Source organism: Lynx rufus, unplaced genomic scaffold, assembly GCF_022079265.1.
Source record: "Lynx rufus isolate CCGP_SWC_20201006 ecotype Redwood Valley unplaced genomic scaffold, mLynRuf1.p SCAF_4, whole genome shotgun sequence".
NCBI classification, from domain to species: Eukaryota; Metazoa; Chordata; class Mammalia; order Carnivora; family Felidae; genus Lynx; species Lynx rufus.
Genome location: NW_025814856.1, coordinates 66,916,716 through 66,931,839, shown reverse-complemented (window position 1 = coordinate 66,931,839; position 15,124 = coordinate 66,916,716).

Below are 15,124 nucleotides of genomic sequence, written 5' to 3'. Positions count from 1 at the left end.
TATATGCTATCAACCCAATTTATGACTCCTGACATTAACCTTGATCACCTGGCTGAGGTGGGTAGGTGTGTCAGGCTTCTCCACTGGAAGTTCTTTCTCCTCCTTTTTCATCCTTCACTCTTTGGGAGCAAGCCAGTCTGTGTAGTCCCACACTCAGGAAATGGAGAGTGATGCTCTTTCTGCCTGAAGGGGACAGATCTACATAAATCATTTGGAATCCTGAACAGGAAATATATCTATTCTGACTCATTTATTTACTGATACAATCATTTGTTTACATCTGTATGACCCATGGGTATTAATTAATTTATTTAAAAATTTTTACTTCAAGTATAGTGAACACACGGTGTTACATTAGTTGCCAGTGTGCACTATAGTGAATCAACACTTTCATACATCACCCGGTGCTCATCATAATAAGTTTAGTCTTCAATCCCCATCACCTATTTCACCCATCCCCCACCCCAACCTCCCTCTGGCAACCACCAGTTTGTTCTCAGTATTTAGGAGTCTGTTTTTGGTTTATTTGTCTCTTTTTGTTTTCTTCGTTTGGTCGTTTATTGTGCTTCTTAAATTATACATGTAAGCAAAAGCGTACGGTGGGAATGCAAATTGGTGCAGCCACTCTGGAAAACAGTATGGAAGTTTCTCAAAAAACGAAAAATAGAATTACCATATGATCCAGTAATTCCACCACTGGGTATTATTCCAGATAACATGAAAACACTAATTCAAAAAGATACATGGTCCCCTGTGTTTATGGCAGCATTATTTACAATGGCCATTATTTACAATGGCCAAGTGTCCATCCATAGATGAGTGGATCAAAAAGATGTGAGCAGGTAGTTATATATATAATGGAATACTACTCAGCTATAAAAAATGAAATTTTGGGGGCGCCTGGGTGGCGCAGTCGGTTAAGCGTCCGACTTCAGCCAGGTCACGATCTCGCGGTCCGGGAGTTCGAGCCCCGCGTCGGGCTCTGGGCTGATGGCTCAGAGCCTGGAGCCTGTTTCCGATTCTGTGTCTCCCTGTCTCTGTGCCCCTCCCCCGTTCATGCTCTGTCTCTCTCTGTCCCAAAAATAAATAAACGTTGAAAAAAAAATTAAAAAAAAAATTAAAAAAAAAAAAAGAAAAAAAAATGAAATTTTGCCACTTGCATCAACATGAATGGACCTAGAGGGTATAACGCTAAGTGAAATAAGTCAACCATAATTTTACTAATTTCCACAGTAGGTTATGATCCCATGCTACGCTATTATTATTTTGGAGGACTCACATTGTTTCAGCTTTGGCCACGGGGTGTTTTTTAGTTGGCTCTTGTGGAGCTTTGATTTCTGTTTATGAGCACATCTTCATTTTCTAGTCTCCAAGGTGCTCCAGGCTCGTCTTGTCCATTTCCTGCCCCAGTCTTAAGAATAAGCCATTTTTCCAAGGACCTGGGTTCCTTTTATTGGATGATGATCTGTGAGGGGCGCCCGGATGGCTCAGTTGGTGAAGTGGCCGACTTCTGCTCAGGTCATGATCTCACAGTTTGTGGGTTCAAGCCCCATGTAGGGCTCTGTGCTGAACACTTGCTCAGAGCCTTGAGCCTGCTTCGGATTCTGTGTCTCTTTCTCTCTCTGTCTTTCCCCCACTTGTGCTCTGTCTCACTCTGTCTCTCAAAAATAAATAAACGTAAAAAAAAATTTAATGAAAAAAAAGAAAGAAACCAAGATCTGTGTGTTAGGTGTGTCATTGTTAGTACACTGTCCACCCTGAAAGAGCAAAGAAACGTGTGATATTAACCCGTGTACACGTGCATATCTGTAAATACTGCTATATGGAGCCATCTACACCCACACTAAGATAATCCTGAGCTCATACTGATGTCTCCAATTCTAATCCACCACCATGTGGATTTTTCTAGGTCTTCCCCTTACTTCTCTATAACTCTGTAACTCCAACAGTGGGGTATCTGACCCCAACTATCCACATCTATTTATTTGATTGTTCAATTCCAGAATACATGTACCGTGGTTTCAGAACTGTAAATTCATAACCTTCATGGGAAACAGCTTTATTTACTGGAATACAGTGCTTATATACAGTTCCTTTTGTCTGTAGTCTTACACACTCTACTCACTTCCAAAACTTTCTTCAGTTCCCTTCCCCCAATTCGGTGAGATTGTATAATGTATTTATAATAAGTTAACTTATTTTGTCACATTCTGCATTCCATCCCAGAACCCTCTTCCTCCTAAATGCTCCTTTAAAATGTGCATATATTAGGGTTTACTTTTTGTGCTATAAAGCTCAATGGGTTTTGATAAATACATACTGTCATGTATCCACCATTAAAGTATAACATAGAATAGTTCCCCCATGATGAGAAATTCCGTGCACTTTACCTATTCAAACACCTCCCTGCCCTGGGCCCCTAACAACCCCTGATTTATTTACCATTTCTATATTTTGCCTCTCCCAGATATTGTAAATGGAATCACACTGTAATGCACCTTTTAAAAGCGATCCTTTCACTTAACGGTATGCTTTTACGATACACTAACACCTTTGTGTGGTTTGCTAGTTCATTCCTTTTTTACTGCTGAGTAACATCTCACTGTGCCAATGTACCACAATTTGTTGATCCTTTCGCCTGTAGGAGGACATCATGGTTCCTTCTAGTTTTGTTTGGATATTATGAATAAAGGTGTTATAAACATTCCCCTACAGGTTTTTGTGTGGGCATACATGTTCAGAACAACTGGGTAAACACCTGGGAACACAATGGCCAGATTGTATGCTAACACTATATTGAGTTTCATAAGAAACTACCAAACTGCCATCCAAAGTGGCCTGACCATTCAGGCCAGCAGTGAATGAGTTTTCCCATTACCCACATCCTCACCAACAATTGGTATTTCCGGGGTCTTCCCACCCCATTCAGCCACCCAAATAGATGCGTAGTGATATCTCAGTGAAGTTTAATTTGGATTTCCCTAATGAGAAAGGAGGTTGAGCCCCTTTTCATATTTGCCAACGTCTGCATCTTTTCTGGTGAGGTGCACGTTTAGATCTTTTGCCCATGGTTTAACTAGACTGTTTGACTTTTTGCCATTGAGGCTTAAGAGATCTTTGTCTATTTTGGACACAAGCCCTGTACAGATAGGTGTTTTGCAAGAATTTTCTTCTATATATCTATTCTCATATCTCTCTGTATAACAAACTGTTATCACTTGCCCCCTTCAAGGTCAAAACATATGTTAAATATGTTGGCCAGTGGGGAAGAGAGTCAGGAAGGAAAGAGGAAATCAGCACATGCATTGACTGTTTTTTAAAGCTTTGGAATTATTATACATGTTTCTCAGGCTTTCCTGCAGGAGAAGGGGTCAGTAGTAGGAAAGGTTGAATAAAACTTCAAGGAGCCATTCTTAGCATCTATATAAACAAGCAATAAATTGGATATATTCCCAACCCCAAAAAGATAGACTTCACCCAGGTGCTGCAGGACAGAGGATAGGGTTCCTGATGAAATCTCCATTTCATGATTCATGGATGGGATCCAACAGGGGAGGGTGGGTTGGGGTCCATTCAAGGATGACTTTGGGTATGAAGTTGGAACAAAATCCCCACCACTCATAGCCAGCTGCTTGCACCACCAGAGGCCTCACTGAAAGACAGTGGACCACTGTGTGTACAGCCTTCTGACTCTAACTGTGATTCTCAGGTACTCTGAATTATTTAAATGTGACCTATCCATCTATGACCCACGTTTTCCAATAACCTTTGAGATTCGACAGCTTCCATCAAGACAAGTCATGGGGCGCCTGGGTGGCTCTGTATGTCAAGCGTTCGACTTCGGCTCAGGTCATGATCTTGTGGTTCGTGGGTTTGAGCCTCATGTCAGGCTCTGTGCTGACCGCTCAGACCTGGAGCCTGCTTCAGATTCTGTGTCTCCTTCTCTCTCTGTTCCTCCCCTGCTCATGCTCTGTCTCTCTCTCTCTCTCTCTCAAAAATAAAGATTTTTTAAAAAATTTTAAAAAAAGATGAGTTGTTAATATCAGATGTAGTCAAAGGCTTACTGGAAAACCAGAGTGTGTCTTTTCTGGTTTTTACTTTTATGTTGAGTCATATTTCCCCCTGCTCTAGGTAACCCAAATGTCATGGAAAGGTCTTGTTACTTAATATCTAGAAAACATCAGCTTGACCCATGTTTTATGATTTGTTAAAACTCAAGGATCTGCTCATGTTCCAGGAGCCCTGTCTCCTTGGCACCTGCTTCTGCAGAATTGAAGTTTTCATCATTTGGTGTCCAGCAAATTCAATATTACTTCCTACATCCAGAGCCTAAATGGGAGAACAGGGCCCTTTCGCTTGATTTCATGAAAGTAAAAAAAAAAAAAAATAAGCATTTGGCAACATCATAAACACACACACACGCGTGCATACACGCACACACACTAAGCATCTGAGAAAGCAACAGTTTTTGCAGAAGGTTTCAGGACTTGGCATGAGCATACACAGTAGCAAAAGAAACGATTTCAATCTACCACACCTCCCTCCCCTTACAGCACTTTCAGCCCCAGGGACCCAGGATTTTCCCCTTTTGTGCCAACCCTAGTGTGGCCAGCCAGTCTCCCTGCAGGTGGCTGTCTTCCCTTGTCTGCTTCTCTCTTCCTTCATTTTTCCTTCTTCTTCTCCACCTCCAGGATGGCCCTCACCTCCACTCCAAATTCTCCACCTTCTGTTATGTGGTAGAAATTAGATCGCCGCTCCAGGACCACACTGTCATACCTACATTCACTCTGATGTGCTCCATAGAACGGCACCACCATTTAGTTGTTGTGTCCGGTACGTAAGGAACCAGCAAAAACCCTGAGGTTACTTCTAACTAGCTGCTTGAACAGGATCCCTCACCCCTGAGAGGTGTTTATGACTTTAGGGTGTTTTCCTTCCCATTCACCTCTGTTTGTTTGGCAGCATGAAATGAATGGAGATGCAGCTCCTTTTCCTCTGTCCCTCTGTCCTCTGATTCAAGGTTACAAAGGTGATGCACACTAAGGAGCTGTGTGTGGCTTGGGCACAGGGGGGATGTTCTTGGTGCTCAGGCTGGGCAGCGGACCAGGCCCCACGTCTTTCCATTCATTTCCCGGTGATCTTAGGGGTGCCGGGAAACTCGGGTGATTACTCCCCTTACTTGTGTTCAATCTCAAATTGTTCCATCGGGCTGGCTTTTCCCATGAATAAAAGCCTATCTGCTCATTATTATCCAAAAATCCTCCAAAAGTTTGTGTTACTGATGACAACTTCCAGCGTTTTCCAAAACTTCCTTAGGTTTTCTATACATCTGTATCTATATTTATATATCTACATCTATATATCTATATCCTATACGTCTCCAAATATATGTACAATCTCCAAATATATGTCTCCAAATATATGTACAATCTCCAAATATTAGAATATAAAATATTTTATAGAAAACATAAATTTAAGGCATGCCTGGGTGGCTCAGTCAGTTAAGCATTGGACTCTTGACCTTGGCTCAGGTCATGATCTCATGGTTGGTGAGTTCCAGCCCCCGTTTCTGGCTCTGCACTGACAGCTGGGAGTCCGCTTGGGATTCTCTCTCTTCTCTCTCTGCACCCCTCCCCCATTCATGTTCTCTTCTCTCTCAAAATAAATAAATAAACTTAAAAAATAAAATAACCTATTAAGTATAAATATAAAATATACATATCGATTTGGGTTATTTTAATAGACATACTGAAGGAAGGAATATCATCTGTGAGCTGAAACTACTTTTTATTAAAAAAGGCAAGTTAATGCAACTGTGTATAATAATAGTGTAATTTTTAATCATATAAATGAGAAAGTCATCATATTAGTTGTGAAATATTCATTGATGGGTGCCTTTAAATAGTGCTACGAACTTGAAAAATTTATTAGATTTCTAAATTGAAATTACCATCTAATTTTCAGGATGGAAATTCTTACATAGAGTAAGCTATAACTGTGTGGATATATCACATGAAAATTCAAAGAAAAATGTTTTCTAACATCTGTGGTCACATTTGCTATGTAAATGATAATACAGAGAGAAGCTGCTACCAAAGAATATTCACAAATAAGAAAAGAACATAAGCTTCCAGAATGGCCACCTTTTACAGAGATTCTATTTAAACATGAATCCAATATCAATGTCCAGCAGTGAAAAGTCGCAATGTCCAGCCACCCAGATAAAACGTGTGTCCTGTGCTATCTTGCATAGTCGCTGAACCCTGCATGTTCCCTGAAAATAAGCAGTCTGTGAGTTTGATCTCACTTTCCCTATTGCTCCAGGACTGAGAGGTGGCATATACAGCAATTATTTGTAAATATGTTCATATTTATCATTCCATTAGATTTGAGATGTGAAAACAAAAACAAAAATTATTCCAAAGTACCTTTAAGAAGGTGTAATTAAATGTTACAATCCCGGGGCACCTGGGTGGCTCAGTTGGTTAAGCATCTGACTTCGGCTTAGGTCATGATCTCATGGTTGTGAGTTTGAGCCCCACATCGGGGTCTGCACTGACAGTGCAGAACCTGCCTGAAATTCATTCTCTTTCCCTGTCTCTCTCTCTCTCTCTCCCCCTCCCCCACTCACACGCATGTGTACTCTCTCTCTCTCTCAAAATAAATAAGCTTAAAAAATAGATAATAATTTAAAATTTTTTGATTAAATATATATAAAGGTTACAATCCCTTGTGAATATTAAGTTTAACAGCAGGGCCCCATTTTCCAAATGTAATCATCAGGAACAACTCAACACAAGTAAAATGCTTTCCTGAAAAATATAGAACAGTTGGAGTGCCTTACAACTGTCATTGGGTGGCTAGGGAAACCAGAATTTGCCAGGGCAGAGTTTAAATTTCCACTGAAGTACAGAGGTTAAACACACACACACACACACACACACACAATGTGCCCAATTGTTGACACTTATATTCACCCATTTGCTGTCTCTCCTTCACGTTACTGCGAAGGGCATCGTTGTTGTGCAGGCTCTGACACGAAGGGACAATAGCACCTGACAGTTTCAGCACCTAGGACAGAGCCTGGATTCCAGGTGTACATCCAGACATCACTAGCTTTCAACCTTGAGCGAGTTGTTCCACACAGCTGAGCCACCTCCATCTTCGCTTGTGTGTGGTCTTAACAACCCTCCCACTTGAGGCCGGATGTGGATTGAACAATATGCTGTATATAAAATATTTGTCACAGAGCCCAGCCCCTGGTAAGCGCATGCACAATAAAAAGACCATTATTATCTCAGTGGAAATGTAACGTTGTATGCTCATTGTCAAGATAAAAGTGCCTCAAGCAAGTGAGACCCGGAACTTAAAAGAAATTTCGAGTCTTTGGTTCATGTTGTGCTTTGTCACTGATTAATCAATGGCTCTTTTACATCTTTGCAGATGCTCCCTTTGGGCCTTCTCTGTGCCAACACACACCAGTGATCAGAAGACTGAATTTATTGCAAAACAAGAGATTTTCCAAGATGGGGAGGGTCGAGAGGAAAAGTAGATCTAGCACAAGTGTTCATCTAATTGAGCATGACTCAGAGAAGGCAGTTCCTTGTAGCAACTTCCATCTGACGAATAAACACTCACACAACAGGAACAGCAGAAGGCAGAAGCAACGGACAATATTGCCACTTGACCGCATTTCCCAGATTCCTGTTTTTAACTGTTTTATTTGTGTTTAACTGTATTTATATAAACATGATATTTATTAGGGTGCGCCTGGGTGGCTCAGCCAGTTAAGCGTCCGACTTTTGATTTTCGCTCCAGGTCATGATCTCATAGGTCGTTAGTTCAAGCCCCGCATTGGGCTCTCTGCTGTCAGCATGGAGCCTGCTTGGGATTCTCTGTCCCCCTCTTTCTCTCTGCCCCTCGCAGGTTCACACTCTCCCTCAAAAATAAATAAACCTTTGAAAATACCTGCAAGGAGATTCTGGGAAGATGGCGGCGTAGGAGGACGCTGGGCTCACCGCGCGTCCTGCTGATCACTTAGATTCCACCTACACCTGCCTAAATAACCCAGAAAACCGCCAGAGGATTAGCAGAACAGAGTCACCGGACCCAAGTGCAGACGAGAGGCCCACGGAAGAGGGTAGGAAGGGCGGCGAGGCGGTGCGCGCTCCACGGACTGGCGGGAGGGAGCCGGGGCGGAGGGGCGGCTCGCCGGCCAAGCAGAGCCCCCGAGTCCGGCTTGCAAAAGCGGAGGGGCCTGAGGACTGTGTTACGACAGCAAGCGCGACTTAGCGTCTGGGAGGTCATAAGTTAACAGCTCTGCTCGGAAAGCGGGAAGGCTGGAGGACAAAGGGAGGGTGAGCTGCGGAGCCCCCGGACGACAGAGCTCAGTTTGGTGGGGAACAAAGGCGCTAGCCAGCGCCATCTCCCCCGCCCAACCCCAGCCAAAATCCCAAAGGGAACCGGCTCCGGCCAGGGAAATTGCTCGCTCCGCGCAAACACCCAACTCTGTGCTTCTGCGGAGCCAAACCTCCGGCAGCGATCTGACTCCCTCCGGCTGCCACAGGGCCCCTCCTGAAGTGGATCACCTAAGGAGAAGCGAGCTAAGCCTGCCCCCCCTGCCGCCGTGCACCTTGCCGTCCCACCCCAGCTAATACGCCAGATCCCCAGAATCACAAGCCTGGCAGTGTGCAAGTAGCCCAGACGGGCCACGCCACCCCACAGTGAATCCCGCCCCTAGGAGAGGGGAAGAGAAGGCACACACCAGTCTGACTGTGGCCCCAGCGGTGGGCTGGGGGCAGACATCAGGTCGGACTGCGGCCCCGCCCACCAACTCCAGTTATACACCACAGCACAGGGGAAGTGCCCTGCAGGCCCTCACCACACCAGGGACTATCCAAAATGACCAAGCGGAAGAATTCCCCTCAGAAGAATCTCCAGGAAATAACAACAGCTAATGAGCTGATCAAAAAGGATTTAAACAATATAACAGAAAGTGAATTTAGAATAATAATCATAAAATTAATCGCTGGGCTGGAAAACAGCATACAGGACAGCAGAGAATCTCTTGCTACAGACATCAGGGGACTAAGGAACAGTCACGAGGAGCTGAAAAACGCTTTAAAGGAAATGGAAAACAAAATGCAAACCACCACGGCTCGGATGGAAGAGGCAGAGGAGAGAATAGGTGAACTAGAAGATAAAGTTATGGAAAAAGAGGAAGCTGAGAAAAAGAGAGATAAAAAAATCCAGGAGTATGAGGGGAAAATTAGAGAACTAAGTGATACACTAAAAAGAAATAATATACGCATAATTGGTATCCCAGAGGAGGAAGAGAGAGGGAAAGGTGCTGAAGGGGTACTTGAAGAAATCATAGCTGAGAACTTCCCTGAACTGGGGAAGGAAAAAGGCATTGAAATCCAAGAGGCACAGAGAACTCCCTTCAGACGTAACTTGAATCGATCTTCTGCACGACATATCATAGTAAAACTGGCAAAATACAAGGATAAAGAGAAAATTCTGAAAGCAGCAAGGGGTAAACGTGCCCTCACATATAAAGGGAGACCTATAAGACTCGTGACTGATCTCTCTTTTGAAACTTGGCAGGCCAGAAAGAATTGGCACGAGATTTTCAGGGTGCTAGACAGCAAAAATATGCAGCCGAGAATCCTTTATCCAGCAAGTCTGTCATTTAGAATAGAAGGAGAGATAAAGGTCTTCCCAAACAAACAAAAACTGAAGGAATTTGTCACCACTAAACCAGCCCTACAAGAGATCCTAAGGGGGACCCTGTGAGACAAAGTACCAGAGACATTACTACAAGCATAAAACATACAGACATCACAATGACTCTAAACCCGTATCTTTCTATAATAACACTGAATGTAAATGGATTAAATGCGCCAACCAAAAGACATAGGGTATCAGAATGGATAAAAAAACAAGACCCATCTATTTGCTGTCTACAAGAGACTCATTTTAGACCTGAGGACACCTTTAGATTCAGAGTGAGGGGATGGAGAACTATTTATCATGCTACTGGAAGCCAGAAGAAAGCTGGAGTAGCCATACTTATATCAGACAAACTAGACTTTAAATTAAAGGCTGTAACAAGAGATGAAGAAGGACATTATATAATAGTTACAGGGTCTATCCATCAGGAAGAGCTAACAATTATAAATGTCTATGCGCCGAATACCGGAGCCCCCAAATATATAAAACAATTACTCATAAACAGAAGCAACCTTATCGATAAGAATGTGGTAATTGCTGGGGACTTTAACACCCCACTTACAGAAATGGATAGATCATCTAGACACACGGTCAATAAAGAAACAAGGGCCCTGAATGAGACACTGGATCAGATGGACTTGACAGATCTATTTAGAACTCTGCATCCCAAAGCAACAGAATATACTTTCTTCTCGAGTGCACATGGAACATTCTCCAAGATAGATCATATACTGGGTCACAAAACAGCCCTTCATAAGTTTAAAAGAATTGAAATTATACCATGCATACTTTCAGACCACAATGCTATGAAGCTTGAAATCAACCACAGGAAAAAGTCTGGAAAACCTCCAAAAGCATGGAGGTTAAAGAACACCCTACTAACGAATGAGTGGGTCAAACAGGCAATTAGAGAAGAAATCAAAAAATATATGGAAACAAACGAAAATGAAAATACAACAACCCAAACGCTTTGGGACGCAGCGAAGGCAGTCCTGAGAGGAAAATACATTGCAATCCAGGCCTATCTCAAGAAACAAGAAAAATCCCAAATACAAAATCTAACAGCACACCTAAAGGAAATAGAAGCAGAGCAGCAAAGGCAGCCTAAACCCAGCAGAAGAAGAGAAATAATAAAGATCAGAGCAGAAATAAACAATATAGAATCTAAAAAAACTGTAGAGCAGATCAACGAAACCAAGAGTTGGTTTTTTGAAAAAATAAACAAAATTGACAAACCTCTAGCCAGGCTTCTCAAAAAGAAAAGGGAGACGACCCAAATAGATAAAATCATGAATGAAAATGGAATTATTACAACCAATCCCTCAGAGATACAAACAATTATCAGGGAATACTATGAAAAATTATATGCCAACAAATTGGACAACCTGGAAGAAATGGACAAATTCCTGAACACCCACACTCTTCCAAAACTCAATCAGGAGGAAAGAGAAAGCTTGAACAGACCCATAACCAGCGAAGAAATTGAATCGGTTATCAAAAATCTCCCAACAAATAAGAGTCCAGGACCAGATGGCTTCCCAGGGGAGTTCTACCAGACGTTTAAAGCAGAGATAATACCTATCCTTCTCAAGCTATTCCAAGAAATAGAAAGGGAAGGAAAACTTCCAGACTCATTCTATGAAGCCAGTATTACTTTGATTCCTAAACCAGACAGAGACCCAGTAAAAAAAGAGAACTACAGGCCAATATCCCTGATGAATATGGATGCCAAAATTCTCAATAAGATACTAGCAAATCGAATTCAACAGCATATAAAAATAATTATTCACCATGATCAAGTGGGATTCATTCCTGGGATGCAGGGCTGGTTCAACATTCGCAAATCAATCAACGTGATACATCACATTAACAAAAAAAAAGAGAAGAACCATATGATCCTGTCAATCGATGCAGAAAAGGCCTTTGATAAAATCCAGCACCCTTTCTTAATAAAAACCCTTGAGAAAGTCGGGATAGAAGGAACATACTTAAAGATCATAAAAGCCATTTATGAAAAGCCCACAGCTAACATCATCCTCAACGGGGAAAAACTGAGAGCTTTTTCCCTGAGATCAGGAACACGACAGGGATGCCCACTCTCACCATTGTTGTTTAACATAGTGCTGGAAGTTCTAGCATCAGCAATCAGACAACAAAAGGAAATCAAAGGCATCAAAATTGGCAAAGATGAAGTCAAGCTTTCGCTTTTTGCAGATGACATGATATTATACATGGAAAATCCGATAGACTCCACCAAAAGTCTGCTAGAACTGATACATGAATTCAGCAAAGTTGCAGGATACAAAATCAATGTACAGAAATCAGTTGCATTCTTATACACTAACAATGAAGCAACAGAAAGACAAATAAAGAAACTGATCCCATTCACAATTGCACCAAAAAGCATAAAATACCTAGGAATAAATCTAACCAAAGATGTAAAGGATCTGTATGCTGAAAACTATAGAAAGCTTATGAAGGTAATTGAACAAGATTTAAAGAAATGGAAAGACATTCCCTGCTCATGGATTGGAAAAATAAATATTGTCAAAATGTCAATACTACCCAAAGCTATCTACACATTCAATGCAATCCCAATCAAAATTGCACCAGCATTCTTCTCGAAACTAGAACAAGCAATCCTAAAATTCATATGGAACCACAAAAGGCCCCGAATAGCCAAAGGAATTTTGAAGAAGAAGACCAAAGCAGGAGGCATCACAATCCCAGACTTCAGCCTCTACTACAAAGCTGTCATCATCAAGACAGCATGGTATTGGCACAAAAACAGACACACAGACCAATGGAATAGAATAGAAACCCCAGAACTAGACGAACAAACATATGGCCAACTCATCTTTGACAAAGCAGGAAAGAACATCCAATGGAAAAAAGACAGCCTCTTTAACAAATGGTGCTGGGAGAACTGGACAGCAACATGCAGAAGGTTGAAACTAGACCACTTTCTCACACCATTTACAAAAATAAACTCAAAATGGATAAAGGACCTAAATGTGAGACAGGAAACCATCAGAACCTTAGAGGAGAAAGCAGGAAAAGACCTCTCTGACCTCAGCCGTAGCAATCTCTTACTCGACACATCCCCAAAGGCAAGGGAATTAAAAGCAAAAGTGAATTACTGGGACCTTATGAAGATAAAAAGCTTCTGCACAGCAAAGGAAACAACCAACAAAACTAAAAGGCAACCAACGGAATGAGAAAAGATATTTGCAAATGACATATCGGACAAAGGGCTAGTATCTAAAATCTATAAAGAGCTCACCAAACTCCACACCCGAAAAACAAATAACCCAGTGAAGAAATGGGCAGAAAACATGAATAGACACTTCTCTAAAGAAGACATCCAGATGGCCAACAGGCACATGAAAAGATGTTCAGCGTCGCTCCTTATCAGGGAAATACAAATCAAAACCACACTCAGGTATCACCTCACGCCAGTCAGAGTGGCCAAAATGAACAAATCAGGAGACTATAGATGCTGGAGAGGATGTGGAGAAACGGGAACCCTCTTGCACTGTTGGTGGGAATGCAAATTGGTGCAGCCGCTCTGGAAAGCAGTGTGGAGGTTCCTCAGAAAATTAAAAATAGACCTACCCTATGACCCAGCAATAGCACTGCTAGGAATCTACCCAAGGGATACAGGAGTACTGATGCATAGGGACACTTGTACCCCAATGTTCATAGCAGCACTCTCAACAATAGCCAAATTATGGAAAGAGCCTAAATGTCCATCAACTGATGAATGGATAAAGAAATTGTGGTTTATATACACAATGGAATACTACGTGGCAATGAGAAAAAATGAAATATGGCCTTTTGTAGCAACGTGGATGGAACTGGAGAGTGTGATGCTAAGTGAAATAAGCCATACAGAGAAAGACAGATACCATATGGTTTCACTCTTATGTGGATCCTGAGAAACTTAACAGGAACCCATGGGGGAGGGGAAGGTAAAAAAAAAAAAAAAAGGACGTTAGAGTGGGAGAGAGCCAAAGCATAAGAGACTGTTAAAAACTGAGAACAAACTGAGGGTTGATGGGGGGTGGGAGGGAGGGGCGGGTGGGTGATGGGTATTGAGGAGGGCACCTTTTGGGATGAGCACTGGGTGTTGTATGGAAACCAATTTGTCAATAAACTTCATAAAAAAATAATAAAATAAAATAAAAATAAAAAAAAATAAATAAATAAACCTTTAAGAATATTACATATATATATATATATATATATATATATATATATATGATTCTCAGACCATATTCCCCTTCTAAAAACCTTCTAAGCAACCTAATAACACATTCTCAATTCAAAACAGCGAGCACTTGGACATTCCTAAGCAGAAAGTGCAGGAACAGGGACTTTAAGCTGATGTGACAATAGGGCCTTGAGGTTATAGCTGAATAATAAAAATTCATTAGATCTCATCTGTTATCTGTAGAGATTAAGAGGTACAAACTTCTAGCTATAAAATGAATAAATCACAGGGATGAAAAGTACAGCCTAGGGAATAGAGTCCATAATATTATATTAATGTTGTGTGGTGACAGACAGTGACCATACTTAGCGTGTTCAGCACTAAGTAATGTACACAATTGTCCAATCACTATGTTGTATACCTGAAACTAATACAACATTGTACGTTAATTATATTCCAATAAAAAATCACATTGGTGTAAATTCAATTGTATAAGGTGCCTATGGTATTTACATTGCAGAGTATTTTTAAGTCATTTATGGAATAAGATTGACATACAAAAACCTGTGCATATTTGGGGCGCCTGGGTGGCTCAGTCGGTTAATCGTCCAACTTCGGCTCAGGTCATGATCTCACAGTCTGTGAGTTCGAGCCTTGCATCAGGCTCTGGGCTAACAGCTCAGAGCCTGGAACCTGCTTCAGATTCTGTGTCTCCCTCTCTGTTCCTCCCCACCTCATGCTCTATGGCTCTCTCAAAAATATAAATAAATAAACATTTTTTAAAAACTGTACATATTTGGGGCGCCTGGGTGGCGCAGTCGGTTAAGCGTCCGACTTCAGCCAGGTCACGATCTCGCGGTCCGTGAGTTCGAGCCCCGCGTCGGGCTCTGTGCTGACTGCTCAGAGCTTGGAGCCTGTTTCCGATTCTGTGTCTCCCTCTCTCTCTGCCCCTCCCCCATTCATGCTCTGTCTCTCTCTGTCCCAAAAATAAATAAACGTTGAAAAAAAAATTAAAAAAAAAAAAAAAAACTGTACATATTTAATGTATATACAACTTAATGAGTTTGGAGAAAACTACATATGTAAAAACCATCGCCACAAGTTATGCAATAAACATATCCATCACCTCCAAAAGTTTCCTCCCATCCTATTGATTTATTATTATTATTGTAATAAGAT